We start from the raw sequence: 27,958 nt of genomic DNA on the forward strand, positions 1-27,958 counted from the left end.
AGAAGTACATGCCTCTTTTAATATATGACAATATTTTTCTGGGCTTAGAAGACTGACATTGCATTAAGATCCTTCTATACATATGACTCCTAGTTTTAATCACCCTAGGACATAATATTCCTCCAGCTTAGTGCCCACATGCATAATTTTACATTTATCCACATTGAATCTCATCTGACAAGTGAATGCCCAAACACTCAGTTTGTCCAAATCAGTCTGTAAATTATTAAATTATTTAATCTATTAAATTATTATTATAACTTCCATAGATCCATAGACTGCAGTATACTGCATAGATTGGTGTCATCTACAAAAATGGAAACATTATTAATCCCATTTTCTCTATCAGTTATAAAAGGTTGCATTATAGCAGACACATCACTGCACCTTGGTTTACACCATTTATACATAGAGACTATTCAGAGTAGCAGTCATTCTCCACATCTCTACGGGTGTGGTCTTAGTGCCAGTTTCTAATCCATTTATAAACCTTATTTTCAAAACCTATAAATCTTAATTTACCCATGATTAGACATCAATGTGGGACAATATGAAACTCCTTTGCAAAAGTCCAAAAATATTATATCACAGCTACTCCTCTGTCCAGGCTTCTGACCTCTTCATAAACATTAATCAGGTTGGTTTGACAACTTCTGTCCTTAGTAAAACCATTCTGGCCATCACTGTTAGTATTATTTTCTACAACATACTACTGTATATAGTCTTTTAAAAATTTGCCCGCAATGAATGTTATGTTTACTGGTGTAAAATAATCTGTGAAAGACCTACAACCCTTTTGGATATGGGTACCGTATTAGCTTTGTGTCGTTCACTCGTCACAGTGCCAGTCACTGGAAAGCATCTAAAAATGGGGAAGAGGGGCACAGCAATAACTGAACTAAGTTCCTTAAGTACTCTTGGATGCATACCATCTGGACTTGAGGTCTTGTTTTCATTAATTTTATTTACCTTATCAGAAATGGTGTATACAAATCTGAAAAGCTAATTTAGTATTTGTTCCTTCTCTTTATCTTCAATGACCAATTTCCCACAACCATTATGTAGGGGATCTACATGTGTGAATCCTGTATTTTTTTTGGTATTTAAATGTTTAAAAAAATTTCTTGGGATTTATATTGCTTACCTTGGCTAAATATAATTTATTTTCTATTCTGATACTGATTTGAATACTTTTTTGATAGATTATGTTGAGCTTTTTGCAGTTTTTATAGGCTCGAGCTGACCTGCCAAGCTTATATATTCTAAAATGACCTTTTTTGTCATAAATTGCCTTTCTAACAACAGGTACAATAAGCCATGTGTGGTTTAATGTTTGTCATATCACATAGAGGATATAAGACTCGTTAACCCCTTATCCCCCAAGGGTGGTTGCACGTTAATGACAGGGCCAATTTTTATAATTCTGACCACTGTCCCTTTATGAGGTTATAACTCTAAAAAGCTTCAATGGATCCTGATGATTCTGACAATGTTTTCTCATGATATATTGTACTTCATGATATTGGTAAAATTTCTTTGAAATTACCTTCGTTTAATTGTGAAAAAAATGGAAATATGGTGAAAATTTAGAAAATTTTGCAATTTTCCAACTTTGAATTTTTATGCCCTTAAATCACAGAGATATGTCACAAAAAAATTAATAAGTAACATTTCCCACATGTCTACTTTACATCAGCACAATTTTGGAACCAACATTTTTTTTTGTTAGGGAATTATAAGGGTTAAAAGTTGACCAGCAATTTCTCATTTTTACAACACCATTTTTTCTAGGGACCACATTTCTTTTGAAGTCATTTTGAGGGGGCTATATGATAGAAAATAGCCAAGTGTGACACCATTCTAAAAACTGGACCCCACAAGATGCTCAAAACCATATTCAAGAAGTTGGTTAACCCTTTGTTAGGAGTCGAGTTCCCGCCGCTGCACAGGGGGAATCTCGAGCCATGTCTGCTGCGGTCTCCCATTCTGCATCGGCCGCAGTGGAGCCTGCTCAGCGGAGACGTCGGTCCCAGCATCTCATTGAATCTGATACTATGCAAAGGGTTCTTTCCTGCACGGTGGATCCCGGGTTGCGAACACACCTATCTCATCTAATAAATATATTCGGTGTGTTCCACCAACCCTAACGGTATACTAGCGCCAGGATCTGGCTAAGTAATGGTGGATGAACAGCGATTGCAGGGGTACACCCAGCTGCTGGAGGGCCGGTTGGCGTCTCTCGAGCGTACAACCTCAGCGGTGGATGTTACCGCAATAGCTGTTCAGGCTGTTAGCATGGCTGCAGCAGCTTTACCCACTGCCACCTCTGTTCCGACCTTATCTCACCTCCCGTTGCCTGAAAAATACTCTGGGGACAGTAAGTCCTGTAGGGGTTTCGTGAGCCAGTGTGGTATACATCTCGAGCTCCTGGCTGCATGTTTTCCCACAGAGCGGGCAAAGGTGGGATTCATAATCTCTCTCCTGTCGGACAGAGCTTTGGAGTGGACTACGCCGCTGTGGGAGCGCAACGATCATGTGGTGCGGAGTGTTCCTCAGTTTCTGGGCACTCTGGAACAGGTCTTTGTAGGACCTCAAGTCACCCATGATACGGCGCTCCAACTGCTGGCATTGACTCAGGGTTCGACCATGGTCAGCCATTTTGCCGTTCACTTCCGGACATTAGCATCTGAATTGGAGTGGCCAGATAAAGCCCTCATTCCTGTATTTTGGAGGGGGCTGGCTGACCATGTGAAGGATGCTTTGGCCACTAGGGAGATTCCCGATACACTGGAAGAGCTCATAGCCGTATCAACTCGCATAGACCTTCGTTTTCACGAGCGAAGGTTGGAGCGAGCCCAGTGTAGGCAGAGGTTTCGGCTGGCTCCCACCTTTGCCAGACCTTTGGAATCTCCGGTCCAGGCACCCGAGTCACATGAGGCATAGAAGTGTCAAGAGCGGGGTCCAAGTCCCGGTCTGCTCGTGCCCTTAAGGTCTGTCATGTTTGTCAGCAGTCAGGACATCTTGCCTCCAAGTGTCCTCAGCGGTCGGGGAAACGTCAGCATCTAGTGGCAGTTGGAGGAGGTACACTAGACACGGAGACGTTTGCCTCTAAGTTGTCCTTCAAGAAGACAATTACCATAGGCCCATCCACTCTTATGGTAGAGCTATGCATGGACTCTGGTGTGGAGGGTAATTTTATGTCATCCACTTTCGCCCAGTGACACGCAATACCGCTGGTCATGCTCACCAAAACAGTAACAGTTCGAGTGGTAAATGGGTCGACACTACCCTCACAGATTACACACCAAACCATTCCTTTCACTCTTTCTGTGTCTCCATCACATCAGGAAATTATCTCTCTATAAGTCATTCCTGAGGGAATTGATGAGGTCCTGTTGGGGATACCATGGCTACGCTATCATTCTCCTCATATAGAGTGGTCCTCAGGGAGAATTTTGGGATGGAGTAAATCCTGTGAGAGTAGATGTCAGAGGGAGTGCGTTCAGGTTGCTATAACAGAGGTACCCGCAGATCTTTCCTCTCTCCCCAAGCACTATTGACCCTTCCGCCTCACCGCCCCTATGACTGTCCTGCTGACCTCTTGCCTGGTGCTGAGCCTCCCCGGAGTCGAGTCTATCCGTTATCTCTCCCGGAGACAGAGGCAATGTCTCAGTACATCAAAGAGAATCTGGCAAGAGGATTCATTAGGAAGTCAGTGTCACCTGCAGGGGCTGGGTTCTTCTTTGTGCAGAAGAAGAGTGGAGACTTACGTCCATGCATAGACTACAGGGTCTTAACGCCATTACCGTTAAGAACAAGTACCCACTACCCCTGATATCTGAGCTTTTTAATAGGTTATGGGGAGCAAGGGTATTTACTAAATTAGATCTGCGGGGTGCTTACAACCTGATTCGCATCCGTGAGGGGGATGAATGGAAGATGGCTTTTAACACCAGGGATGGGCACTATGAATATCTGGTGATGCCCTCCGGGCTCTGTAATGCCCCAGCCATTTTCCAAGACTTTGTGAATGACATCTTCCGGGATATGCTCACCACCTCGGTCGTAGTCTATCTGGATGATATTCTCATCTATTCTCCAGATATTGACTCCTGTTATGGCTGGCAATCAGGCAACACAGCGTGCAGTAATCAGTGCACATACAGAGATCTGGCAATAACCAAAAACAATAGGACGAGCTCTGAGACGTGGAATCTCTGTAGACTGCAGTACCTGATCTATCCTCACACAACTATAAAGCAGCAGTGGATTGCGCCTAACAACTACCTATGCAACTCGGCACTGCCTGAGGAGCTGACTAGCCTGAAGATAGAAATACAAGCCTGACTTACCTCAGAGAAATACCCCAAAGGAATAGGCAGCCCCCCACATATAATGACTGTTAGCAAGATGAAAAGACAAACGTAGGAATGAAATAGATTCAGCAAAGTGAGGCCCGATATTCTAGACAGAGCGAGGATAGCAAAGAGAACTATGCAGTCTACAAAAACCCCTAAACGAAAACCACGCAAAGGGGCAAAAAGACCCACCGTGCCGAACTAACAGCACGGCGGTGCACCCCTCTGCTTCTCAGAGCTTCCAGCAAAAGACAATAGCAAGCTGGACAGAAAAAAACAGAAAACAAACTAGAAGCACTTATCTAGCAGAGCAGCAGCAGGCCCAAGGAAAGATGCAGTAGCTCAGATCCAACACTGGAACATTGACAAGGAGCAAGGAAGACAGACTCAGGTGGAGCTAAATAGCAAGGCAGCCAACGAGCTCACCAAAACACCTGAGGGAGGAAGCCCAGAGACTGCAATACCACTTGTGACCACAGAAGTGAACTCAGCCACAGAATTCACAACAGTACCCCCCCCTTGAGGAGGGGTCACCGAACCCTCACCAGAACCCCCAGGCCGACCAGGATGAGCCACATGAAAGGCACGAACAAGATCTGGGGCATGGACATCAGAGGCAAAAACCCAGGAATTATCTTCCTGAGCATAACCCTTCCATTTGACCAGATACTGGAGTTTCCGTCTAGAGACACGAGAATCCAAAATCTTCTCCACAATATACTCCAATTCCCCCTCCACCAAAACAGGGGCAGGAGGCTCCACAGATGGAACCATAGGTGCCACGTATCTCCTCAACAACGACCTATGGAATACATTATGTATGGAAAAGGAGTCTGGGAGGGTCAGACGAAAAGACACCGGATTGAGAATCTCAGAAATCCTATACGGACCAATAAAACGAGGTTTAAATTTAGGAGAGGAAACCTTCATAGGAATATGACGAGAAGATAACCAAACCAAATCCCCAACACGAAGTCGGGGTCCCACACGGCGTCTGCGATTAGCGAAAAGCTGAGCCTTCTCCTGGGACAAGGTCAAATTGTCCACTACCTGAGTCCAGATCTGCTGCAACCTGTCCACCACAGAATCCACACCAGGACAGTCCGAAGACTCAACCTGTCCTGAAGAGAAACGAGGATGGAACCCAGAATTGCAGAAAAATGGAGAGACCAAGGTAGCCGAGCTGGCCCGATTATTAAGGGCGAACTCAGCCAACGGCAAAAATGACACCCAATCATCCTGGTCAGCGGAAACAAAACATCTCAGATATGTTTCCAAGGTCTGATTGGTTCGTTCGGTCTGGCCATTAGTCTGAGGATGGAAGGCCGAGGAGAAAGATAGGTCAATGCCCATCCTACCACAAAAGGCTCGCCAGAACCTCGAGACAAACTGGGAACCTCTGTCAGAAACAATATTCTCAGGAATGCCATGTAAACGAACCACATGCTGGAAGAACAAAGGCACCAAATCAGAGGAGGAAGGCAATTTAACCAAGGGCACCAGATGGACCATTTTAGAAAAGCGATCACAGACCACCCAAATGACCGACATTTTTTGAGAAACGGGAAGGTCAGAAATGAAATCCGTCGAAATATGTGTCCAAGGCCTCTTCGGGACCGGCAAGGGCAAAAGCAACCCACTGGCACGTGAACAGCAGGGCTTAGCCCTAGCACAAATTCCACAGGACTGCACAAAAGCACGCACATCCCGTGACAGAGATGGCCACCAGAAGGATCTAGCAACCAACTCCCTGGTACCAAAGATTCCTGGATGACCGGCCAGCACCGAACAATGAAGTTCAGAGATAACTTTACTAGTCCACCTATCAGGGACGAACAGTTTCTCGGCCGGACAACGATCAGGTTTATTAGCCTGAAATTTCTGCAACACTCTCCGCAAATCAGGGGAGATGGCAGACACAATGACTCCTTCCTTGAGGATACTCGCCGGCTCAGATAACCCCGGAGAGTCGGGCACAAAACTCCTAGACAGAGCATCCGCCTTCACATTTTTAGAGCCCGGAAGGTATGAAATCACAAAATCAAAACGAGCAAAAAATAACGACCAACGGGCCTGTCTAGGATTCAAGCGCTTGGCAGACTCGAGATAAGTCAAGTTCTTATGATCAGTCAATACCACCACGCGATGCTTAGCACCCTCAAGCCAATGACGCCACTCCTCGAATGCCCACTTCATGGCCAGCAACTCTCGGTTGCCCACATCATAATTACGCTCAGCAGCAGAAAATTTCCTGGAAAAGAAAGCACATGGTTTGAACACTGAGCAACCAGAACCTCTCTGTGACAAAACCGCCCCTGCACCAATCTCAGAAGCATCAACCTCGACCTGGAACGGAAGAGAAACATCAGGTTGACACAACACAGGGGCACAGCAAAAACGACGCTTCAACTCCTGAAAAGCTTCCACGGCAGCAGAAGACCAATTAACCAAATCAGCACCCTTCTTGGTCAAATCGGTCAATGGTCTGGCAATGCTAGAAAAATTACAGATGAAGCGACGATAAAAATTAGCAAAGCCCAGGAATTTCTGCAGACTTTTTAGAGATGTCGGCTGAGTCCAATCCTGGATGGCCTGAACCTTAACCGGATCCATCTCGATAGTAGAAGGGGAAAAGATGAACCCCAAAAATGAAACTTTCTGCACACCGAAGAGACACTTTGATCCCTTCACGAACAAGGAATTAGCACGCAGTACCTGGAAAACCATTCTGACTTGCTTCACATGAGACTCCCAATCATCTGAGAAGATCAAAATGTCATCCAAGTAAACAATCAAGAATTTATCCAGATACTCACGGAAAATGTCATGCATAAAAGACTGAAAAACAGATGGAGCATTGGCAAGTCCGAACGGCATCACCAGATACTCAAAATGACCCTCGGGCGTATTAAATGCCGTTTTCCATTCATCTCCCTGCCTGATTCTCACCAGATTATACGCACCACGAAGATCAATCTTAGTAAACCAACTAGCCCCCTTAATCCGAGCAAACAAGTCAGAAATCAATGGCAAGGGACACTGAAACTTAACAGTGATCTTATTAAGAAGGCGGTAATCAATACACGGTCTTAGCGAACCATCCTTCTTGGCTACAAAAAAGAACCCTGCTCCCAATGGTGACGACGATGGGCGAATATGTCCCTTCTCCAGGGACTCCTTCACATAACTGCGCATAGCGGTGTGTTCAGGTACGGACAAATTAAATAAACGACCCTTAGGGAATTTACTACCAGGAATCAAATCGATAGCACAATCACAATTCCTATGCGGAGGTAGGGCATCAGACTTGGACTCTTCAAATACATCCTGAAAGTCCGACAAGAACTCTGGGATGTCAGAAGGAATGGATGACGAAATAGACAAAAATGGAACATCACCATGTACTCCCTGACAACCCCAGCTGGTTACCGACATAGAGTTCCAATCCAATACTGGATTATGGGTTTGTAGCCATGGCAACCCCAACACGACCACATCATGCAAATTATGCAGTACCAGAAAGCGAATAACTTCCTGATGTGCAGGAGCCATGCACATGGTCAGCTGGGCCCAGTACTGAGGCTTATTCTTGGCCAAAGGTGTAGCATCAATTCCTCTCAACGGAATAGGACACCGCAAAGGCTCCAAGAAAAATCCACAACGTTTAGCATAATCCAAATCCATCAGATTCAGGGCAGCGCCTGAATCCACAAACGCCATGACAGAATACGATGACAAAGAGCACATTAAGGTAATGGACAAAAGGAATTTGGACTGTACAGTACCAATAACGGCAGAGCTATCGAACCGCCTAGTGCGTTTAGGACAATTAGAAATAGCATGAGTAGAATCACCACAATAGAAACACAGTCTGTTCAGACGTCTGTGTTCTTGCCGTTCTACTTTAGTCATAGTCCTGTCGCACTGCATAGGCTCAGGTTTACTCTCAGGCAGTACCGCCAGATGGTGCACAGATTTACGCTCGCGCAAGCGACGACCGATCTGAATGGCCAAGGACATAGACTCATTCAAACCAGCAGGCATAGGAAATCCCACCATTACATCCTTAAGAGCTTCAGAGAGACCCTTTCTGAACAAAGCCGCTAGTGCAGATTCATTCCACAGAGTGAGTACTGACTATTTCCTAAATTTCTGACAATATACTTCTACATCATCCTGACCCTGGCATAAAGCCAGCAGATTTTTCTCAGCTTGATCCACTGAATTAGGCTCATCGTAAAGCAATCCGAGCGCCAGGAAAAATGCATCAACATTACTCAATGCAGAATCTCCTGGTGCAAGAGAAAACGCCCAGTCCTGTGGGTCGCCGCGCAAAAAAGAAATAATAATCAAAACCTGTTGAATAGGATTACCAGAAGAATGAGGTTTCAAGGCCAAAAATAGCTTACAATTATTTCTGAAGCTCAGGAACTTAGTTCTGTCACCAAAAAACAAATCAGGAATCGGAATTCTTGGTTCTAGCATCGATTTCTGATCAATAGTATCTTGAATCTTTTGTACATTTACAACGAGATTATTCATTGAGGAGCACAGAGCCTGAATATCCATGTCCACAGCTGTGTCCTGAAGCACTCTAATGTCTAGGGGAAAAAAAAGACTGAAGACAGAGCTAAGAAAAAAAAATGATGTCAGGATTTCTTTTTTCCCTCTATTGGGAATCATTGGTGAGGCTCCTTGTACTGTTATGGCTGGCAATCAGGCAACACAGCGTGCAGTAATCAGCGCACATACAGAGATCTGGCAATAACCAAAAATAATAGGACGAGCTCTGAGACGTGGAATCTCTGTAGACTGCAGTACCTGATCTATCCTCACACAACTATAAAGCAGCAGTGGATTGCGCCTAACAACTACCTATGCAACTCGGCACTGCCTGAGGAGCTGACTAGCCTGAAGATAGAAATACAAGCCTGACTTACCTCAGAGAAATACCCCAAAGGAATAGGCAGCCCCCCACATATAATGACTGTTAGCAAGATGAAAAGACAAACGTAGGAATGAAATAGATTCAGCAAAGTGAGGCCCGATATTCTAGACAGAGCGAGGATAGCAAAGAGAACTATGCAGTCTACAAAAACCCCTAAACGAAAACCACGCAAAGGGGCAAAAAGACCCACCGTGCCGAACTAACAGCACGGCGGTGCACCCCTCTGCTTCTCAGAGCTTCCAGCAAAAGACAATAGCAAGCTGGACAGAAAAAAACAGAAAACAAACTAGAAGCACTTATCTAGCAGAGCAGCAGCAGGCCCAAGGAAAGATGCAGTAGCTCAGATCCAACACTGGAACATTGACAAGGAGCAAGGAAGACAGACTCAGGTGGAGCTAAATAGCAAGGCAGCCAACGAGCTCACCAAAACACCTGAGGGAGGAAGCCCAGAGACTGCAATACCACTTGTGACCACAGAAGTGAACTCAGCCACAGAATTCACAACAGACTCCCATCGGAGAGATGTTTGCAAAGTTTTTGACCTCTTACAGGAAAATTCCCTCTACGCCAAGTTGGAGAAGTGTGTGTTTGAACAGGAGTCCTTGCCTTTCCTTGGTTATATCATCTCTGCCCAGGGTTTGGCTATGGATCCTGCCAAGCTACAGGCTGTGAAGGACTGGCAGGAACCCCATTCACTTAAAGCGGTGCAGCGCTTTATGGGGTTCATTAATTACTATCGCCAGTTCATTCCACACTTCTCAACTTTGGTAGCTCCCTTGGTTGCCCTCACTAAGAAGGGAGCAAATCCCAAGTTGTGGTCAGAGGATGTCTCCAAGGCCTTTCTCTCGATTAAGTCACACTTTGCTAGCGCTCCCATTCTACATCGCCCCGATATAGATAAGTCATTTATCATGGAGGTGGATGCCTCATCTGTTGGTGCTGGAGCAGTCCTTTTCCAAAAGGATGCTCAAGGTTGGAAGCATCCTTGCTTCTTCTTCTTCAAGACTTTCACACCAGCGGAGAGGAATTATTCCATCGGGACAGGGAGTTGCTAGCCATGAAGTTGGCTTTCTCAGAGTGGAGACACCTCTTGGAGGGAGCTTACTTTCCCTTCCAGGTATTCACTGACCACAAGAACTTGGTATATCTACAGATGGCCCAGCGGCTGAATTCTCGTCAGGCTAGATGGTCCCTGTTCTTCTCCCGGTTTCATTTTACTCATCATTTTCTCTCCGGGGAGAAGAACATTCATGCCGATGCTCTCTCCCGCTCCGTAATGTCATCTAAGGAGGAGGAGGAGCCTCGGCTAATTGTCCCTTCTGAGAGTCTAAGAACTGTGGCTCCTGTTTCGCTAGAGTCCGTGCCCCCGGGCAAGACTTTCGTGCCAGCGAATTTGCGACCGGAGGTTCTCTCTTGGGTTCACTCATCCAGAGTGGGTGGGCATTTTGGAACCAAAAGGACATCTGAGCTTTTGGCGAGGACGTACTGGTGGCCGCATATGGCCTGTGATGTCGGGGACTATATTCGGGCGTGTGTTTCCTGCGCCCAGAATCGGTCTCCTCGGCAACGACCTGCTGGGTTGCTTTACCCCCTGCCGGTGGTAGACAGACCCTGGGAAATGGTCGACATGGACTTCATGGTGGGCTTACCCAAGTCTCGTAGCTGCACCGTTATCTGGGTTGTCACCGATAATTTCTCTAAGATGGTGCATTTGGTGCCGCTTCCACGGTTACCTTCTGCACGGGCCTTGGCAGTGTTATTCATAAAGCATATTTTATGTTTACATGGAATGCCTTCAGCGACTGGGGTCCTCAGTTCGCGTCTTGGTTTTGGAGAGAGCTCTGCCGTTTACACAGCATAGAGTTGAATCTCTCCTCTGCATATCATCCCGAGACGAATGGGTTGGTAGAAAGGACCAACCAGACTCTGGTGACTTACTTGCGACATTTTGTCTCTGCTAGGCAGGATGACTGGACATTAGGGTTGAGCAAAACGGATTGGTCATTTTCATACGTCGCCAACTTTTGGCAAAGTCGGGTTTCATGAAACCCGATCCGATTTCTGTGTGGGGTCGGCCACGCGGTACGCAACTTTCATGCCAAAGTCGCGTTTCAATGACACGAAAAGCGCCATTTCTCAGCCAATGAAGGTGGACGCAGAGTGTGGGCAGCGTGATGACATAGGTCTCAGTCCCCATCATCTTAGAGAAGGGCATTGCAGTGATTGGCTTGCTTTCTGCGGCGTCACAGGGACAATAAAGGGGCGTTCCCACCGACCGCCATCTTACTGCTGCTCATCTGAGCATAGGGAGAGGTTGCTGCCGCTTCGTCAGAAGCAGGGATAGCGTTAGTCAGGGTACATTAACCCCCAAACCGCTTGTGCTGTAGCGATTTCCACTGTCCAACACCACCTTTTGTTTGCAGGGACAGTGGAGGCTACATTTTGTTTCCTCAGCGCTGTAGCTCATTGGGCTGCCCTAGAAGGCTCCCTGATAGCTGCATTGCTGTTAGTACGCCGCTGTGCAAACCAACTGCTTTTTTCAAAGCACAAATCCTGTTGTTCCTTCCTTTCTGCACAACTATCTTGTTTGTTTGTCCACACTTTTGACTTTTTTGTGCAGCAGTCCACTCCTTGTTATTGCTGCCTGCCATACTTTGCTGAGATTACTGCAGGGAGATAGTAATTGTAGGACAGTCCCTTTTTTTTTTTTTCGTTATATCTCTTCAAGCCACTTTCTGCCACAGAAAATATACTCTAATACAGTGGCCCAGATTTATTCACTATAGTCTCCCTGAAGAAAAAAAAAAAGGTGCAGATTAAAATTGGCAAATCTGCATCAGTGGCAGTCCTGTGTGTGGCATCTGTGTCTCATTTTCTGGCACAGAAAACATACAGTCTAACAGTGGGCCTGATTTCTTGCCAATTCTCCCATAAATAGTGTTGAGCATTCCGATACCGCAAGTATCGGGTATCGGCCGATATTTGCGGTATCGGAATTCCGATACTGAATTCCGATACTTCCCGCGTATCGGATACCGGAATCGGAAGTTCCCAGAATTCAAATTGAACGCAGCAGCCAATGAGGAATGAATGAAAGTGTGGGCACATCCTGTTTAGCATGGTGGGCATGTAAGTACTGGCAAGGCTTGGATTGGCTGCTGAAATGATGTCACTCTGCACTATAAAAAAGCGCTGCCGCCATTTTGCGCTCACTCTGCTGTGATTTCAGTTAGGGACAGGACGCTGTGTTCTAACTGAGGGCCAGTTGAGCTAGCTAATTGCTTTATTTTCCTTTCCAAAGGCTAATTTAGCAAAACGCTGTGTGTTCTTCACTGTTCACCTTGCTCTTGCCTTGCAGCGCTGTTTTAACAGCGTTCTGCAAGGTCTCTGTGTGTGTGTGTGTGCAGCTCACTCTGTAGTCTGTGTGCAGCCATATACCCGGTTGTATTCAGCTCAGGGGGGGTTCACACTGCCTCACACAGTTGTTCTTTTTTGCTCTTAGTGCAGCCTGCTGCACATTTTTTCTCAAATTTCCTATTAGTGTTTTTCCACCAGTCTCCAGCTCTATTGTGGAAAAACACTACATAGGATAACCTAGAGGGGGGTTTTTGGGCCTTGCAGCGCCGTTTACGGCTGTCTGCACGGTCTCCGTGTGAGCCCAGCTCGCCCTGTAGTCTGTGTGCAGCCATAGCCGGTTGGATTCAGCTCAGGGTTCGTTACTGGCTCATACCTTGAGAAAAATTTTCCTTTTTTTCAAATAGTGCAGCCTGTTTAAAATTTGAAAAAAAAAATTCCTATTAGTGTCTTTCCACTCGTATCCAGCTAAATAGTGGAAAAACACTATATAGGATAACCTAGAGGAGGGTTTTTTGGCCTTGCAGCGCCGTTTACGGCTGTCTGCACGGTCTCCGTGTGAGCCCAGCTCGCCCTGTAGTCTGTGTGCAGCCATAGCCGGTTGGATTCAGCTCAGGGTTCGTTACTGGCTCATACCTTGAGAAAAATTTTCCTTTTTTTCAAATAGTGCAGCCTGTTTAAAATTTGAAAAAAAAAATTCCTATTAGTGTCTTTCCACTCGTATCCAGCTAAATAGTGGAAAAACACTATATAGGATAACCTAGAGGAGGGTTTTTTGGCCTTGCAGCGCCGTTTACGGCTGTCTGCACGGTCTCCGTGTGAGCCCAGCTCGCCCTGTAGTCTGTGTGCAGCCATAGCCGGTTGGATTCAGCTCAGGGTTCGTTACTGGCTCATACCTTGAGAAAAATTTTCCTTTTTTTCAAATAGTGCAGCCTGTTTAAAATTTGAAAAAAAAAATTCCTATTAGTGTCTTTCCACTCGTATCCAGCTAAATAGTGGAAAAACACTATATAGGATAACCTAGAGGAGGGTTTTTTGGCCTTGCAGCGCCGTTTACGGCTGTCTGCACGGTCTCCGTGTGAGCCCAGCTCGCCCTGTAGTCTGTGTGCAGCCATAGCCGGTTGGATTCAGCTCAGGGTGCGTTACTGCCTCATACCTTGAAAAACAATTTCCTTTTTTTCAAATAGTGCAGCCAGTTTAAAATTTGAAAAAAAAAATTCCTATTAGTGTCTTTCCACTTGTATCCAGCTAAATAGTGGAAAAACACTATATAGGATAACCTAGAGGAGGGTTTCTTGGCCTTGCAGCGCCGTTTACGGCTGTCTGCACGGTCTCCGTGTGATTTAAACTAGCTCTGTAGCCCGATCTGCACCAAAAAAAAGGTTAAGTTCACCAAACACAACTTACACTTGTGTAGGCCACATTTGAAAAATAATAAAGTTTAGTCCACAATTTACAACATTAGTGTTTCTTACACCTGTTAGGAGGAGCATTACAGGAATAAGCACACTAAGGCCTTAGTACTTTTCTGCTTATCTTTATCTGTCAACCAAGATGAAGAGGGCAGGGAGTAAGGCACGTGGGCGTGGGCGCGGAGCAGGGAGAGGAGCAGGGAGAGGACGTGGTGATTCTGTGCCTGCTGCGGGCGCCGGTGACTCGTCGTCACTCAGTTTCAGCAGGGAACAGTCCTTCATGCGCAGCTTTGTCGGAGAGCGCCGTGCACCGCTGCTGCGTGAAGACCAAATTGAAGCCGTTGTCGGGTGGATGGCAGCTAACGCCTCGGCATCGACTTCAGTTAGTGCCACATCCTCTCAGGCACAGAGCACTGGAGAGCAGCCATCTGTCTCTTCACCACCTGCCAAATTGGCCAGGCAGTCAGAGAGCCCAGGACAGGAGCCGTCTCTACTTCTGTTCTCTGAATCTCTTGGCTTGGAAACAGGGGGCCAGCCAAGCAGCATTGGAGAAATGGAAGAAGAGGCAGTGTGCAGTGATGCCCAACACCTTTTTCTCTCTGACTCTGAAGAGGCAGGTGGGCCAGTGCCTCCGGTGACCACAGCGCAGTACGCATCTGATGATGAAACTCAGGTGCCGCTTTCTCGTGCGTACTGTGCTGCTGAGACTACCCAGGAGGAGCAGTTGGTGGCAGAGGGTAGTGGAGATGATGAGGTCCTTGACCCATCGTGGCGTGAGGAACAGGAAGGTGGTGGGAGCAGCTCAGAGGAAGAGCTTCCTCTTACGGGCCAAAGAGGGAGAGGGAGGGGGAAGACTGCGGAGCCTGTAGCCTCCACTTTGGCACCCGTTAGGAGCCTGTCTCTTTCCAAAGCCAAAAAGGGCGCTCCCAAGACTTGCAGTGCCTGGTCCTTTTTTGACACAGTTGCAGATGACATTTGTTTTGTCAAATGCAAGCTGTGTCATCATAAAGTAAAAAGAGGGAAAAATGTCAGCAACCTCAATACCACAAATATGTGGAAACATGTGCGGACCAGGCACGCGGTGGAGTTACAGAAACACACTGAAGATGTAGGCCAACCAACAGCGGCAGCTACCACCTCTTCAGCTCGTGTTGCCTCTTCCTCCAGCTCACGCACAGCTGGTTTGGCTTCCTCCCAGAGACCTTGTGTAATTCCACCCACAGCACCACCTTCCCAGTCATCCTCACACTCCCAGTCTACTCTACAGCCATCGGTAGTACAGGCATGGGAGAAAAGGCGGGCATTCTCGGCCAACCACCCCCGAGCACAGGCTCTGAATGCAGGCATTGCCAAACTGTTGTCCCTGGAAATGCTCTCGTTCAGGCTGGTGGAGACTGACAGCTTCCGTGACTTGATGGCATTGGCAGTCCCACAGTACAAGGTGCCCAGCCGCTTTTACTTCAGCAGGCAGGCTGTCCCTGCCCTGCACAGGCATGTTGAGGCAAACATAAAACATGCGCTACTGAACGCCGTCAGTAGCAAGGTCCACCTCACCACCGATGCGTGGACCAGTCAGCATGGACAGGGGCGATATGTTTCCCTCACTGCCCATTGGGTTAATGTTGTTGAGCCAGGTACAGATCGTGCGAGTGGCGCAGGACGTGTCCTGCCCACTCCAAGGATTGCAGGAATCCAGTCTGTACGCATCGACTCCTCCTCTTACACCAGTTCCTCTGATTCCTCTCTGCAGGATCCGTCACAGTCCACCTCCACATGGACCCGTGAACGTTTACCTATGACCGACATGAGCACAGCCGTGGCCAAACGTCAGCAGGCCGTCTTGAAACTAGTTTCATTGGGGCATCGAAGCCACACAGCGCAGGAGCTCTGGAATGCCATAAAGCAGGAGAGCGATGTGTGGTTACTGCCAGCGAATCTCCAGCCAGGCATGGTAGTGTGTGACAATGGCCGAAATCTGGTGGCAGCTTTGGCCCTTGGCAACCTCACTCACATCCCATGTCTGGCACATGTGCTCAATTTGGTTGTGCAGAGTTTTCTGAGGGACTATCCGGATCTTGATGCCCTGCTGCACAAGGTCCGCCTAGAGTGTGCTCACTTGCGGCGTTCCAGCTTGGCCAGATCCCGCATTGCTGCTCTGCAGCGCCGATTCCGCCTTCCGGAACACCGCATCATATGTGACCTACCTACCCGGTGGAATTCCACGTTACATATGTTGGAGCGGTTGTGTGAGCAGCAGCAAGCAGTTATGGAGTACCAGCTGCATCAGGCGCAAAGAAGTCGCAGTCAGCGCCGATCAGACTTCACAACCACAGAGTGGGCCACTATGAAGGACGTCTGCCAGGTTTTGCGTCCTTTTGATTATTCCACGCGGATGGCAAGTGCAGATGATGCACTAGTCAGCATGACTGTCCCCCTTATCTGCCTGCTTCAGCAAACTTTGCAAGGGTTAAGGGATGATGTGGTGGAAGAGGTGGAGGATGAGGAGTCACCTTTTCCATCAGCTTCTGGAGAGTCAGCGCCACGTGGTTCCTCACAAAGGGGTACGCAGGGGCCAATTTGTGAGGAGGATGAGGAGGAGTCAATGGAGGAGGAAGAGCTCCGTCCAGAGGAGGGAGCGACACAATTGTCCAGTGGTCAGTGTGTACAGCGAGGGTGGGGTGATGACGAGCGGGCAGAGATCATGTCTCAAGCAGGGGACAGCGTTTCTGGGCCGGTTGGCACTCTGCAGCACATGGTGGATTTCATGCTGCAGTGCCTGAGAAACGACCGCCGCATCGACCACATTCTCAACATGCCTGATTATTGGGTGTTCACCCTCCTCGATCCTCGCTACCGGGACAACGTCCAAAACCTCATCCCTGCGTTGACCCGGGAGCGTAAATTGCGGGAGTACCACGACACACTGGTGAATTCCATCATCTTCTCCTGTCCAACTGAGAGGAGTGCTGCTAGTGCTTTACAAAGCAGCTCAGTGCGTCGAGGCAGTGGGGGAGGCTCTGCCCAAAGAGGGAGCAGAAGCAGTGCCTCTGCCCAAGGCAAGCCCAGTATGGCACAACTCTGGCACACTTTTGTGTGCCCGCCCCAAATGTCTACACCATCACCGGCGGCTCCAGTCAGCAGGAGGCAACGGTTCCGTCAGATGGTGACAGACTACATGGCTTGCCCTCTTACTGTACTCCCAGACGGCTCTTCCCCGTTCAAGTTTTGGGTCTCTAAGCTGGATACATGGCCAGAGCTAAGCCAGTATGCATTGGAGGTGCTGGCTTGCCCTGCGGCTAGTGTCTTATCGGAACGTGTCTTTAGTGCCGCAGGTGGTGTACTAACAGACCGTCGCATGCGACTATCCTCCGATAACGTTGACCGGCTTACTTTCCTGAAAATGAACCAGGCCTGGATCTCGCAGGAATTTGCCACTCCTCTGCCTGATTAAGTAATTGGGTGTCATCCAGGTCTCCTGCTGTGTTCATCTTTCTACCACCTGAACTGCTATTCCTGGGCTCCAACACCGCCAGTTGCGGCTCAGAAGTGCAGGCTGCACAGTAAAAACATACGACCCAGTGTTATTGGGTTTCAGTAACGTCAGCTGATCCCCAGCTGTGTAGCCGGCAATGTGTCCTGCGACCGCCACGCTGGCACAACAACCTAAATGTAAGGGAACCTGTCCCCCCCCCCCCCCCGTCGTTTGTTACTGAAAGAGCCATCTTGTGCAGCAGTAATGCTGCACAAGGAAAAGGTAGCTCTTTTTTTTTAGCTCTTTGCACACGCAGAACTTAACACTTATAAAATGTGTTCACTGATACCGTTATACCGTCCCGGAGCTGGGACTTTCCTTCGTAATGTGACGCAGCACAGCCGTCATTCCTACCCCCTTGGTGCCATGCGCTGCCTCCTCAGCGTTGTTTTAAGCTGTCACGGAGCCTGCGCTGTTCTGTTATCCCTTGGGCATGCCCTATTTGCGCTGCCTGTCTTCTGACATAATTTGGTGTCAGGCTGGCTGCGCCTGTGCGGCCGCGGTGCCCGAGATCCCGCCTCGCAGTGTCTTCTGATTGAGTCACACTGCGGGCCTGGGATCCATGGGCATGCGCAGTGCATATCTTCCCCTCGGGCTCTCGCTCATTTCCCTCCGCCTTCTTTAGACTGTGCGCCGTCAGCTGATCCCTAGCATGCCACGGCCGTGACACCGCACAGTCTGAAGAAGAGGGAAGGAGGGGAGTGAGAGTCGAGGTTATGCACTGTGCATGCCCATGGTTCCAAGGCCCGCAGTGGGATTACGTTAGATGAGACTGCGAGGTGGGATCTGGAGCAGCGTGGACGCACAGGCACTGACAGCCTGACACCAAATTATGTCAGAAGACAGGCAGCGCTAATTGGGCATGGCCAAGGGCTAACAGAACAGCGCAGGCTCCGTGGCAGCTTAAAACAACGCTGAGGAGGCAGCGCACGGCATCAAGGGGATAGGAATGACAGCTGTGCTGTGTCCCATTACGAAGGAAATTCGCACCTCCGGAACGGTTTAACGGTATAAAGGGACACATTTTTAGTGTTTACTTCGGTGTTTGCAAGGAGCATAATTAAAAGAGCAACCTTTTCCTTTTGCATCCTTAGTGCTGCACAACATGGCTCTTTCAGCTACAAACGTCTTGGGGGGGGGGGGGTTAAAGGTTTCCTTTCAACTTGCTCCAATCAGGCTTCGGCCTACACTCTGTTCCTCTGCTCCTCCTGCTGTCCCTGGGCTCTAACACCGCCAGTTGGTGCCTGGAAGTGCTGTGTGCACAGTCAACAGTCGCTCCTCTGTTATTGGGGTTCAGTAACGTCAGCTGATCCCCAGCTGTGTGTGCGGCAATACCTCCAATCTGCTCCTCCTGCTGTCCCTGGGCTCTAACACCGCCAGTTGGTGCCTGGAAGTGCTGTGTGCACAGTCAACAGTCGCTCCTCTGTTATTGGGGTTCAGTAACGTCAGCTGATCCCCAGCTGTGTATCCGGCAACGTGTCATGCGACCGCCACGCTGGCACAACTAAAATGTAAGGGGACCTGTCCCCCCCCCCCCCTAGGCGTTTGTTACTGAAAGAGCCACCATGTGCAGCACTAATACTGCACAAGGGAAAGGTCGCTCTTGAAATTATGCTCCTTGCAAACGCTGAACTACACACTCATGTAATGTGTCCCCTCACACCGTCCAACCGTCCCGGAGGTGGGACTTTCCTTTGTAATGTGACACAGCACAGCCGTCATTGCTACCCCCTTGGCACCGTGCGCTGCCTCCTTAGCGTTGTTTGATTCCGTCATGGACCCTGCGCTGTTATGTTATCCCTTGGCCATGCACAGTTTGCGCTGCCCGTCCTCTGACATCATTTGTTGTCGTCCTGGCTGCGCCTGTGCGTCCACGCTGCCCGAAATCACACCTCGCAGTGTCGTCTAATGTGATCCCACAGTGGGCCTGGTATCCATGGCCATGCGCAGTGCATATACTAGCCTCTCACTCCCCTTCTTCACGCTTCTTCAGACTAGGCGGCGTCAGCTGATCCCTAATAGCATGCCACGGCCGTGACGCCGCACAGTCTGAAGAAGCAGGAAGGAGGTGAGTGAGAGGCGATGATATGCACTGCGCATGCCCATGGATCCCTGGCCCGCAGTGGGACTACATTAGATGACACTGCAAGGTTGGATCTCGGGCAGCTTGGACGCACAGGCACTGCCAGCCTGACACCTACATGATGTCAGAAGACGGGCACCGCTAACTGTGCATGGCCAAGGGATAACATTACAGTGCGGGCTCCGTGACAGAACCAAACAACGTTGAGGAGGTGGTGCCCGGCACCAAGGGGGTTGGAATGACGGCTGTGCTGTGTCACATTACAAAGGAAAGTCCCACTTCCGGGATGGTTTGACGGTGTGAGGGGACACATTATATGAGTGTGTACTTCAGCGTTTGCAAGGAGCATAATTTTCGGAGCCACCATTTTCCATGTGCAGTATTACTGCTGTACAAGATGGCTCTTTCAGCAACAAATGCCTGGGGGGGGGGGGGTTAAAGGTTCCCTTTCAACTTGCTCCACTGCAGGCTTCGGCCTACACTCTGCTCCTCTTTGATTCCCTGGGTTTCAACACTGTCAGTTGCCACCTGGAAGTGTTGTCTACACAGAAAAAAACACTAGGTGATGTGTCAGTGGGGTTCAGCACCGCCAGCTGTTCCCCTGCTGTGTAGTCGGCAACGTGTCCAGCACAAGCCACGCTGGCACAACAGAACAAAAGCTGCCACCAGTGCAGGCTTCGGCCTACACTCTGCTCCTCTCCTCCTCCTGCTGACCCTGGGCTCAAACACCGCTAGTTTTTGCCCGGAAGTGCTAGCTGCACAGAGAAAAACACCAGCCAATGTGTTAGTGGGGTTCAGCAACGCCAGCTGTTCCCCTGCTGTGTAGCCGGCAACGTGACCTGCAAACGCCATGCAGGCACAGGAACTGAAATTAAAAGGGAACCTGGCCCCACCCCCCCAGGTGTTTCTATGTATAACAGCCACCTAGTACAGCAGTACTGCTGCATTTGTACAAGGTGGCTGACTTTTTCTCCTTGCCCACGTGGAACTCAACACGTACAAAATGTGTCTCATTGAGACCATTCCACTGTCCCTGAGGTGTGACTTTCCTTTGTAATGATACGCAGCACCCCCCTTGGTAGCGTTTCCCGTCTTTTGTCATCATGGTTAGCTGGCTGCGCCTGTGCATCCGCCCTGCTAGAAACAACGCCCCTCGTTGTCATATTTATTTTGTCAGCGAGGGTGTGGTTTATGGGCACGAGCAGTGCATATGTTCGCCTGTCTTAACTCATCTCCTTCCGCCTTCTTCAGACTGTGCGGCCTCCTGGCCGTGGTAGGCGATAAGGGATCAGCTGAGGCCGCCCAGTCTGGAGCCGGTGTAAGGACATGTGTAAGCGGCAAACCTATTTACTGCACAAGGCCACGAATCCCAGCCACGTAGTGTGATTGTTTGAAAACACACTGTGGGTCTGGGATTCATGTCCATCGCTAACCGCAACGGCCGACATGAAATGAGGTCAGAAGACAGGAAGCGCTCACAGCGCATGGCCAAGGGATCACAATAGCGCAGACTCCTGTACAGCAAATAACAACGCTCAGGAATCTGCGCCCAGTACCTAGGTGCAAATTTTGACACCTGTGCTGCGTCTCGTTAAAAAGACAAGTCACGCCTCCACAACTGTTTGACAGTATAATGGGCTAAATAGTGTACGTGTTTTAGTCAGCGTGTGCAAGGAGCAAAACAAATAGAGCAACCTTTTACTTGTGCAGCATTAATGCTGCACAAGGTGTGGCTCTTGTACCTTGCAACACCTGAGGGGGGGGTTAAAGGTAACCTTTGAAATTGGTTCAACTAGGCTTCGGCCTACACTCTGCTCCTCTCCTCCTCCTGCTGACCCTGGGCTCAAACAACGCCAGTTTCTGCCCGGACATGCTAGCTGCACAGAGAAAAACACCAGCCAATGTGTTAGTGGGGTTCAGCACCGCCTGCTGTTCCCCCGCTGTGTAGCCGGCATCGTGTCCAGCACAAGCCACGCTGGCACAACCGACCAAAAGCTGCCACCAGTGCAGGCTTCGGCCTACACTTTGCTCCTCTCCTCCTCCTCCTGCTGACCCTGGGCTCTAACACCGCTAGTTTTTGCCCGGACATGCAATCTGCACAGAGAAAAACACCAGTCAATGTGTCAGTGGGGTTCAGCAACGCCAGCTGTTCCCCTGCTGTGTAGCTTGCAACGTGACCTGCAAACGCCACGCAGGCACATGAACTGAAATTGAAGGGAGCCTGCCCCCCACCCACAGGTGTTTCTATGTATATCAGCCACCTTGTACAGCAGTACTGCTGCATTTGTACGAGGTGGCTGACTTTTTCTCCTTGCCCACGTGGAACTCAACACGTACAAAATGTGTCTCATTAGAGACCATTACAATGTCCCTGAGGTGTGACTTTCCTTTGTAATGACACGCAGCACCACCCTTGTTAGCGCTGCCCGTCTTTTGACATCATTGGTTAGCTGGCTGCGCCTGTGCATCTCCCCTGCTCGAAACAACGGCCCTCGGTGTCTTATTTTTTTGGACAGCGAGGGTGTGATTGATGGGCATGTGCAGTGCATATGTTTGCCTGTGTTCACTCATCTCCTTCCGCCTTCTTCAGACTGGGTGTCCTCATGGCCGCGGCAGGCGATAAGGGATCAGATGAGGCCGCCCAGTCTGAAGCAGGTGTAAGGACATGTGTGAGCGGCAAACATATTTAGTGCACCAGGGCACGAATCCCAGCACCGCAGTGTGATTTTTTAAAAACACACTGTGGGTCTGGGATTCATGTCCATCGCTAACCGCAACGGCCGACATGAAATGAGGTCAGAAGACAGGAAGCGCTCACAGCGCATGGCCAAGGGATCACAATAGCGCAGACTCCTGTACAGCAAATAACAACGCTCAGGAATCTGCGCCCAGTACCTAGGTGCAAATTTTGACACCTGTGCTGCGTCTCGTTAAAAAGACAAGTCACGCCTCCACAACTGTTTGACAGTATAATGGGCTAAATAGTGTACGTGTTTTAGTCAGCGTGTGCAAGGAGCAAAACAAATAGAGCAACCTTTTACTTGTGCAGCATTAATGCTGCACAAGGTGTGGCTCTTGTACCTTGCAACACCTGAGGGGGGGGTTAAAGGTAACCTTTGAAATTGGTTCAACTAGGCTTCGGCCTACACTCTGCTCCTCTACTCCTCCTGCTGACCCTGGGCTCAAACACCGCTAGTTTTTGCCCGGAAATGCTAGCTGCACAGAGAAAAACACCAGCCAATGTGTTAGTGGGGTTCAGCACCGCCAGCTGTTCCCCTGCTGTGTAGTCGGCAACGTGTCCAGCACAAGCCACGCTGGCACAACCGACCAAAAGCTGCCACCAGTGCAGGCTTCGGCCTACACTTTGCTCCTCTCCTCCTCCTGCTGACCCTGGGCTCAAACAACGCCAGTTTCTGCCCGGACATGCTAGCTGCACAGAGAAAAACACCAGCCAATGTGTTAGTGGGGTTCAGCACCGCCTGCTGTTCCCCCGCTGTGTAGCCGGCATCGTGTCCAGCACAAGCCACGCTGGCACAACCGACCAAAAGCTGCCACCAGTGCAGGCTTCGGCCTACACTTTGCTCCTCTCCTCCTCCTGCTGACCCTGGGCTCAAACAACGCCAGTTTCTGCCCGGACATGCTAGCTGCACAGAGAAAAACACCAGCCAATGTGTTAGTGGGGTTCAGCAACGCCAGCTGTTCCCCTGCTGTGTAGCTTGCAACGTGACCTGCAAACGCCACGCAGGCACATGAACTGAAATTGAAGGGAGCCTGCCCCCCACCCACAGGTGTTTCTATGTATATCAGCCACCTTGTACAGCAGTACTGCTGCATTTGTACGAGGTGGCTGACTTTTTCTCCTTGCCCACGTGGAACTCAACACGTACAAAATGTGTCTCATTAGAGACCATTACAATGTCCCTGAGGTGTGACTTTCCTTTGTAATGACACGCAGCACCACCCTTGTTAGCGCTGCCCGTCTTTTGACATCATTGGTTAGCTGGCTGCGCCTGTGCATCTCCCCTGCTCGAAACAACGGCCCTCGGTGTCTTATTTTTTTGGACAGCGAGGGTGTGATTGATGGGCATGTGCAGTGCATATGTTTGCCTGTGTTCACTCATCTCCTTCCGCCTTCTTCAGACTGGGTGTCCTCATGGCCGCGGCAGGCGATAAGGGATCAGATGAGGCCGCCCAGTCTGAAGCAGGTGTAAGGACATGTGTGAGCGGCAAACATATTTAGTGCACCAGGGCACGAATCCCAGCACCGCAGTGTGATTTTTTAAAAACACACTGTGGGTCTGGGATTCATGTCCATCGCTAACCGCAACGGCCGACATGAAATGAGGTCAGAAGACAGGAAGCGCTCACAGCGCATGGCCAAGGGATCACAATAGCGCAGACTCCTGTACAGCAAATAACAACGCTCAGGAATCTGCGCCCAGTACCTAGGTGCAAATTTTGACACCTGTGCTGCGTCTCGTTAAAAAGACAAGTCACGCCTCCACAACTGTTTGACAGTATAATGGGCTAAATAGTGTACGTGTTTTAGTCAGCGTGTGCAAGGAGCAAAACAAATAGAGCAACCTTTTACTTGTGCAGCATTAATGCTGCACAAGGTGTGGCTCTTGTACCTTGCAACACCTGAGGGGGGGGTTAAAGGTAACCTTTGAAATTGGTTCAACTAGGCTTCGGCCTACACTCTGCTCCTCTACTCCTCCTGCTGACCCTGGGCTCAAACACCGCTAGTTTTTGCCCGGAAATGCTAGCTGCACAGAGAAAAACACCAGCCAATGTGTTAGTGGGGTTCAGCACCGCCTGCTGTTCCCCCGCTGTGTAGCCGGCATCGTGTCCAGCACAAGCCACGCTGGCACAACCGACCAAAAGCTGCCACCAGTGCAGGCTTCGGCCTACACTTTGCTCCTCTCCTCCTCCTGCTGACCCTGGGCTCAAACAACGCCAGTTTCTGCCCGGACATGCTAGCTGCACAGAGAAAAACACCAGCCAATGTGTTAGTGGGGTTCAGCAACGCCAGCTGTTCCCCTGCTGTGTAGCTTGCAACGTGACCTGCAAACGCCACGCAGGCACATGAACTGAAATTGAAGGGAGCCTGCCCCCCACCCACAGGTGTTTCTATGTATATCAGCCACCTTGTACAGCAGTACTGCTGCATTTGTACGAGGTGGCTGACTTTTTCTCCTTGCCCACGTGGAACTCAACACGTACAAAATGTGTCTCATTAGAGACCATTACAATGTCCCTGAGGTGTGACTTTCCTTTGTAATGACACGCAGCACCCCCATTGTTAGCGCTGCCCGTCTCCTGACATCATTGGTTGGCTGGCTGTGCCTGTGCGTCCCCCCTGCCCGACACAACGCCCCCCGTTGTCTCATATATTTTGACTGCGAGGGTGTGATTGATGGGCACGAGCAGTGCATATGTTCCCCTGTTTTCACTCCCCTCCTTCCGCCTTCTTCTGACTGTGCGGCCTCATGGCCGCGGCATGCGATAAGGGATCAGCTGAGGCCGCCCAGTCTGAAGCAGGTGTAAGGACATGTGTGAGCGGCGAACATATTTACTGCACAAGGCCACGAATCCCAGCACCGCAGTGTGACTTTAGGAAAAGCCACTGTGGGTCTGGGATTTATGGCCATCGTTAACCGCACCGGCCAACATGAAATGAGGTCATGAGACGGCCTGCACTAACAGGGTATTGCCAAGGGATAACACAAGAGCGCAGACTCCTGTACAGCAAATAACAACGCTCAGGAATCTGCGCCCAGTACCTAGGTGCAAATTTGACACCTGTGCTGCGTCTCGTTAAAAAGACAAGTCACGCCTCCACAACTGTTTGACAGTATAATGGGCTAAATAGTGTACGTGTTTAATTCAGCGTGTGCAAGGAGCAAAATTAAATAGAGCAACCTTTGACTTGTGCATCATTAATGCTGTTCAAGGTGTGGCTCTTGTACCTTGCAACACCTGAGGGGGGGTTTAAGTAACCTTTGAAATTGGTTCAACTAGGCTTCGGCCTACACTCTGCTCCTTCTACTCCTCCTGCTGACCCTGGGCTCAAACACCGCTAGTTTTTGCCCGGAAATGCTAGCTGCACAGAGGAAAAACACCAGCCAATGTGTTAGTGGGGTTCAGCACCGCCAGCTGTTCCCCTGCTGTGTAGTCGGCAACGTGTCCAGCACAAGCCACGCTGGCACAACAGAACAAAAGCTGCCACCAGTGCAGGCTTCGGCCTACACTTTGCTCCTCTCCTCCTCCTCCTGCTGACCCTGGGCTCTAACACCGCTAGTTTTTGCCGGACATGCAATCTGCACAGAGGAAAAACACCAGTCAATGTGTCAGTGGGGTTCAGCAACGCCAGCTGTTCCCCTGCTGTGTAGCTTGCAACGTGACCTGCAAACGCCACGCAGGCACATGAACTGAAATTGAAGGGAGCCTGCCCCCCACCCCCCCAGGTGTTTCTATGTATAACAGCCACCTTGTACAGCAGTACTGCTGCATTTGTACAAGGTGGCTGACTTTTTCTCCTTGCACACGTGGAACTCAACGAAGTACAAAATGTGTCTCATTACAGACCATTACAATGTCCCTGAGGTGTGACTTTCCTTTTTAATGACACGCAGCACCCCCATTGTTAGCGCTGCCCGTCTCCTGACATCATTGGTTGGCTGGCTGTGCCTGTGCGTCCCCCCTGCCCGACACAACGCCCCCCGTTGTCTCATATATTTTGACTGCGAGGGTGTGATTGATGGGCACGAGCAGTGCATATGTTCCCCTGTTTTCACTCCCCTCCTTCCGCCTTCTTCTGACTGTGCGGCTCATGGCCGCGGCATGCGATAAGGGATCAGCTGAGGCCGCCCAGTCTGAAGCAGGTGTAAGGACATGTGTGAGCGGCGAACATATTTACTGCACAAGGCCACGAATCCCAGCACCGCAGTGTGACTTTAGGAAAAGCCACTGTGGGTCTGGGATTTATGGCCATCGTTAACCGCACCGGCCAACATGAAATGAGGGTCATGAGACGGCCTGCACTAACAGGGTATTGCCAAGGGATAACACAAGAGCGCAGACTCCTGTACAGCAAATAACAACGCTCAGGAATCTGCGCCCAGTACCTAGGTGCAAATTTTGACACCTGTGCTGCGTCTCGTTAAAAAGACAAGTCACGCCTCCACAACTGTTTGACAGTATAATGGGCTAAATAGTGTACGTGTTTAATTCAGCGTGTGCAAGGAGCAAAATTAAATAGAGCAACCTTTGACTTGTGCATCATTAATGCTGTTCAAGGTGTGGGCTCTTGTACCTTGCAACACCTGAGGGGGGGGTTAAAGGTAACCTTTGAAATTGGTTCAACTAGGCTTCGGCCTACACTCTGCTCCTCTACTCCTCCTGCTGACCCTGGGCTCAAACACCGCTAGTTTTTGCCCGGAAATGCTAGCTGCACAGAGAAAAACACCAGCCAATGTGTTAGTGGGGTTCAGCACCGCCAGCTGTTCCCCTGCTGTGTAGTCGGCAACGTGTCCAGCACAAGCCACGCTGGCACAACAGAACAAAAGCTGCCACCAGTGCAGGCTTCGGCCTACACTTTGCTCCTCTCCTCCTCCTCCTGCTGACCCTGGGCTCTAACACCGCTAGTTTTTGCCCGGACATGCAATCTGCACAGAGAAAAACACCAGTCAATGTGTCAGTGGGGTTCAGCAACGCCAGCTGTTCCCCTGCTGTGTAGCTTGCAACGTGACCTGCAAACGCCACGCAGGCACATGAACTGAAATTGAAGGGAGCCTGCCCCCCACCCCCCCCAGGTGTTTCTATGTATAACAGCCACCTTGTACAGCAGTACTGCTGCATTTGTACAAGGTGGCTGACTTTTTTCTCCTTGCACACGTGGAACTCAACAAGTACAAAATGTGTCTCATTACAGACCATTACAATGTCCCTGAGGTGTGACTTTCCTTTTTAATGACACGCAGCACCCCCATTGTTAGCGCTGCCCGTCTCCTGACATCATTGGTTGGCTGGCTGTGCCTGTGCGTCCCCCCTGCCCGACACAACGCCCCCCGTTGTCTCATATATTTTGACTGCGAGGGTGTGATTGATGGGCACGAGCAGTGCATATGTTCCCCTGTTTTCACTCCCCTCCTTCCGCCTTCTTCTGACTGTGCGGCCTCATGGCCGCGGCATGCGATAAGGGATCAGATGAGGCCGTCCAGTCTGAAGCAGGTGTAAGGACATGTGTGAGCGGCAAACATATTTACTGCA

The 27,958-nt window shown here is 49.6% G+C and overlaps 1 protein-coding gene across 1 annotated transcript in view; it reads right to left on the minus strand.

Annotated features, from left to right (window-relative positions):
- Positions 1–27,958, minus strand: part of HAPLN1 (hyaluronan and proteoglycan link protein 1) — a 214,484-nt gene that overhangs the window by 15,959 nt on the left and 170,567 nt on the right. The window lies entirely within an intron of this gene.

This window comes from Ranitomeya imitator, chromosome 1 (genome assembly GCF_032444005.1).
Source record: "Ranitomeya imitator isolate aRanImi1 chromosome 1, aRanImi1.pri, whole genome shotgun sequence".
Lineage (NCBI taxonomy): Eukaryota > Metazoa > Chordata > Amphibia > Anura > Dendrobatidae > Ranitomeya > Ranitomeya imitator.